Here is a 6,000-nt window from a genome sequence, read left to right as displayed (position 1 = left end):
CCCATGCAGATAGTCGGTCAGCAGCGTATTAAGGAGTGGAGGCTGCTCGGTGTAGAATCACTCACGGCAGCTTGCGGTCTTTGATTGATAGAAGATACGCTATTAAAAGGAAAAGTCGGGGTTATGGGAAGCGGAGGTACATTAGCCAGGAAAGGGCAGGGAGCCACAGTCGGAGCGTGAAACAACTTACCGGGTTGTATGAACAATGTCAGGATCCACGGGCAGTGACGGGGCGTGAAGACGCCGGTGCGGTCTTGCCGTCTGGTGAGCCTAGTAACGGGAGCGCAGCCATATTGATAAGCCCTGGAAGCAGCAGTCATGTGGCCATGAGCACAGGTCACTTTTTTAAGGGAGTGGGTGAGGCATGAGCATGCAACCGTGGGGGCCATCTTTGAATGGTGGGTGATGGAGATGAATTGGTTCATTAAAAGCAGAATTGTGCGTTAAAAGGCGGCGCAAGTGAGAAACAGCTATTAGTGACATTCAATAAACAACTTATGATTCAACACATGGAGAACCGATTAACACATTCACATTTTTGGGGAAAATACGACAGTTGGTAGATGTACAATTTCCGTTGTCTATCCAGAGAGTAGATACAGGGCATATCAACCATCCATAGAGTTCATTTAGAGCGGTCAAGTTCGTTTGAGGGTTGCAGATTAAAGCAAGGTAGTCCAGTCCTCGCTCGTGTTCAAGCCGGTCCATATGGTGTCAAATTGGATTATGCTCTTAAGTTCCTCCCGGTTCAAGAGTTGAGCTAGGTTACCACCCCTTTGTGGCAATTTGACAACTTTTAGGATTGTCCACCGGATATCATCCTCGGTATGGTTCTTTTCAGTAAAATATTCGACCAATGGTGCATTGGGAGTCCTGCACCTAATGCGACTCCTATGTTGGCAAATTCGAGTTTTCGCTTTCTGAGTTGTCTGTCCCACATACATTTTAGGGCAAGGGCACAATATTGTGTAAATAACATTATTGGTATTACAATTGGAAAGAGATTTCAATTCAACAGTGACATCATTGTGACTGAAATTGCGTGCCTCAATTGTATAACCACAAACATTACAGCCACCGCATTTTACATGTCCCAGCAGTGGTGGCAAACCCCAGTTTGATTCAATGGTTGATCTGGGTGTGGGGGCCGGTAGGGCCGCTCTCACTAGGTGGTCCTTAAGGTTTTTACTCTTTCGGAAGGCAAACAGGGGTCCTTCTAGATTAATGGGGCCAGCATTAATTGTGGGCCAGTGCTTTAGAATAGATTTCCTGATTTTGTGTGACACCGGCGAGAAAGTAGTGACACAAGCTATCCTTTCTGATTTGTCACGTACTTTTGGTGTCAGTAAAACCTCTCTCGGGCAATACCATGCCCTTTTGGACGCAGTTTTAACTAGCCTTCTCGGGTAGCTACGGTCTTTCAGCTTGTTAGACAGAATATTGGCCTCCCTAAAATAATCTGTTTTGCAAGAACAATTGCGCCTTATCCGCAAGAATTGGGAGTAAGGCAAAGAGTCTTTTAGTGCCCTGGGATGATTACTGTCATAGCTGAGGAGCGTATTCCGCTCCGTTGGCTTTCTGTAGAGGCGTGTGAGTAATTCACCTTCATTGTGGTAAATTGTGAGGTCCAGGAACGCTATTTGTGCTTTATCAAGCGCGAGTGTGAATTTAAGATCTGCACAGTTATTGTTAAGCCAGTGCAGGAACTGGTGTAGTGCGCTGATGTCAAGGTTCCATATGAGGAAAATATCATCGATATAGCGGCGCCACAGTCCAATCCCTGAATAGAAAAAATTGTTGTCTGACAAAATCGAGCCTGTTTCAAGTTCATCCATAAAAAGAAATGCCAAGTTGGGGGCAAAAATTGCCCCCATGGAAGTCCCCTTGATCTGTTGATAATAAACATTATCAAAGATAAAGAAGTTCCTAGTTAGGCATAATTGTAGCTGGGACATGTTAAATACAGTGGCTGTAATGTTTGTGGTTATACAATTGAGGCACGGAATTTCAGTCACAATGATGTCACTGTTGAATTTAAATCTCTTTCCAATTGTAATACCAATAATGTTATTTACACAATATTGTGCCCTTGCCCTAAAATGTATGTGGGACAGACAACTCAGAAAGCGAAAACTCGAATTTGCCAACATAGGAGTCGCATTAGGTGCAGGACTCCCAATGCACCATTGGTCGAACATTTTACTGAAAAGAACCATACCGAGGATGATATCCGGTGGACAATCCTAAAAGTTGTCAAATTGCCACAAAGGGGTGGTAATCTAGCTCAACTCTTGAACCGGGAGGAACTTTAGAGCATAATCCAATTTGACACCATACGGACCGGCTTGAACAGGAGCGAGGACTGGACTACCTTGCTTCAATCTGCAACCCTCAAATGAACTTGAACGCTCTAAATGAACTCTATGGATGGTTGATATGCCCTGGATCTACTCTCTGGATAGACAACGGAAATTGTACATCTACCAACTGTCATATTTTCCCCAAAAATGTGAATGTGTAAATCGGTTCTCCATGTGTTGAATCATAAGTTGTTTTTTTGAATGTCGCTAATAGCTGTTTCTCACTTGCGCCGTTTTTTAACGCACAATTCTGCTTTTAATGAATCAATTCATCTCCATCACCCACCATTCAAAGATGGCCCCCACGGTTGCATGCTCATACCTCACCCACTCCCTTAGACACGTGACCTATGCTCGTGGCCACATGACTACTGCTTCCAGGGCTTATCAATATGGCTGCGCTCCCGTTACTAGGCTCACCAGACGGCAAGACCGCACCGGCGTCTTCACGCCCCCTCAATGCCCGTGGATCCTGACATTGTTCATACAACCCGGTAAGTTGTTTTACGCTCCGACTGTGGCTCCCCGCCCTTTCCTGGCTAATGTACCTCCGCTTCCCATAACCCTGACCTTTCCTTTTAATAGCGTATCTTCTATCAATCAAAGACCGCAAGCTGCCGTGAGTGATTCTACACCAAGCAGCCTCCACTCCTTAATACGCTGCTGACCGACTATCTGCATGGTAGGTCCTCTGGCACCAGCACTCCAGCGGAATAGTGCACGCAGTATCCGTTATCCTTAATGAACAATTTAACTTCAATTTTTCCTCAACAGCGCAAGCCTCACACTAACTTCAGCCCGAGCGACCTTATTTGGTTCCCGCTCTGTATGCTACCCCCAGCACGGCTAACCCTCTGACCAGAGGTAAACCCCCCAGTACCCTAGGCAACTCCAATACTTGTTGGCATCAACCACGCCCGCCCTTAGGTTTCACGCCATTATTATCCATGGCTCTGTTACTGCACATCACTTATCCAATTCACCCTCCACAGCCTCGCATGAGCCCATGCGCTTTACCCGAAAAGGAACAGTATGGACGTCATAACTCGTGTTAGATGTCAATATCGCGATCGGCACTCACGCAGTTCACGCGAAAAACCGATCAATTCACAAATTTTTTTTCACAAAATGGTTCACTAAGTGCTTTCACTTCATCGTATAATTTTTTACTCACTTGTGCACATGCACCATAAGAGATCACTGCGGTTCCGAGTACTGTAAATGTGTGCATACTCTTCAAAATGCTGACTTCTCAGATTCTGATTTTTGAAAAATGTTATTGTTCTTTTTTCCTCCCTGTTTCCTCTCTAAACAGGCGTATTATTTACCAGGCAATGCAATTTTGTTTTCAGTCCTGATGATGATCCTTAACAATTTGAGCAATGGATCGAAACGTCGACTCTTTTAAGTGGACATACATGTAACCACTGTGTATCAATTTGTATGCTCTACCCTGGAGAACACTACCTACACTGATTTAAAAAGTGTCCAGGTTGCTCACTTTCCTTGCCTGTGAACATTCCCCTTTTATTTTCTTCTCCTATTTCTGTCTCTTTCACCAGTATGGTACAGGACTGTGCCCTACTCTAAGGAACTACTTTTTTTTGTATTCAATTTATTGTTTGATTCTAATTAAATAAAATCCTGGTCCGGCTGGACAGGAGAAATATATAGTCCCTACCGTGTTCTATATCACATTTTGTTTATACCATTAATTATGCTCAGGACCTTTGTTTCCGACAAATAACTTATACCCATGGTCCTCTGCTACCTTTTGGGTCCCCTTTGTTTCTATAAAAAACGTGAAATACAAGCAGTCAGATAAACAAAGGACAATTTAAAAGGAATTTACAAGAGCATTTGCAGGAAGTGGGAAAATTATCAACACCAAAGCAACACTAAAATAATGATAAAGTAAAAACAATAACACAGGCACTGGAGGGAACTACCTTGTGTGCGGATAAATGCAGTCACTTAAAGTGAAGTTAACCCGTGGCTAAAGTAGGCTGACCCATTGCCCAATGCTGTATGCTGTAGAGGGCGGAAGCAAAAAGTGAAATTTCACAACAGACAAATGGATGAAGACAGGTGGCTGAAAACCCATTTAAATAAGTAAATTAGACATATACTTTCAGTAAAATCAAAAGGCCTTGGCTAATGCCAGACTAAACAGTAAAGATATTTCTTAAAAGGCATACATACTTCAATGTACAAAAGCTGTTTGCTTCAATTGGATCCATTAGAAAGAATTAGGAACTCGTTATTTGGAATTTGAAGCAGAAATACTTCCAGCTTGTTTCCTTTATAACTCCACACACTGAATACTGCAAGCCTCAATCATTCAACATTGTATGCACATTTAAGTATAGCTTACGTGAGGGTAAATGTATGTGAGGGTAAAAAGTGGGAGCAAATGGCAGACCTATGACAGAATATTAACTTTGAGTGTGTAAAATCTGTAAATATGGCTGAAAATGGTTGTGGTTGTGAACATGGGTGTTTTATAGAGAGCTGCAGGGATTGCCATAGAGAGGGTAGACGAAACCCACAAAGTTGTGACTATGTCCGTATACAATGGTCTGTCACGCACCATATGTGCACCTATACTTAGGGCACGATTTAAGTCTGACAGAGTACTTTGACACAAACATGAAGAAGTACCCTGCCCGCCAAACCCTCTGTCTGTCACCTCATTTAGGGATGGGCAGACTCTAAGTATAATGTTGACGGAGCCCCTGTTTGCTTTGTCAATAAAATACTTTTTCCAATGCCCTAGTGGAGTAGGGGATGTTGGAGGAAGGGCATTACACCGTACACCCTATTTAGGGTGGACGGTCCTTTTCCTGGCACCACCAGGAACTTCCTGGCTGGGAGGGAGAGGAAACTAACAAAAAAATAACCCCGGTGTAATTTTTCAAGAACTTCCACTTTTGGAGTTTGTTTTTAAAAAACAAAAAACGTTTAAGAAGTTTAACGGTCTGCCGACATAGTACAATCAGTCAAACGTTTCCTATATTGACAGGAACCTCCATGAGGGTGATTCCTGTCAATGTAACGAAATGTCCTGGGGCTGCAGACATCTCAAAATTCGATGCTGGAGGTCCCTCACGACAGCGCTGTAATGTTAATGTAACAGTAATGGTTTCCCCCTTCCCAATGGAGTAAACTGTCTGCCAAACGACATCATATGCCAAAAAAAGCAAATGTTAGTGTGCAAATCCCGTGTTGAATGGGAAGCTATGACTTTGCACTATAACACTAATCGTAAAATCTGTCATAGCATGTTTTCGTGGAAAATCTGTAACTCGTAGATTTACTGTGAAACCCACGGAGTGTATGTGAATCTCAAAAAGGAGTACATTCTTGAAAATCAGAGGCACGGCTTAATGAATAGCAAGGCCCTCATTTCTTTGTTAATCGGTTCCTTTGTGTCTGTCTTTAGGTATGGGACAGGCACATAAACTTTTGGGTTTTACGGGTAGCCGGCGCTCATATAAAATTAAACATTTGAATCTTAATCCTCTAATTATATTACTGGTGCATCCAAGAGTTTTAGGAGAAAACACCCCACCTCCACTAATTTTCAACCAATGTTGAAGTTACATAAGACGCAAGATCTCGGAGCACACAGAAATTAAAT

This window comes from Lissotriton vulgaris, unplaced genomic scaffold (assembly GCF_964263255.1).
Source record: "Lissotriton vulgaris unplaced genomic scaffold, aLisVul1.2 SCAFFOLD_499, whole genome shotgun sequence".
Classification (NCBI taxonomy): domain Eukaryota; kingdom Metazoa; phylum Chordata; class Amphibia; order Caudata; family Salamandridae; genus Lissotriton; species Lissotriton vulgaris.
The sequence above is the reverse complement of the archived record's forward strand: the minus strand, read 5'-3'. Positions refer to the sequence as shown.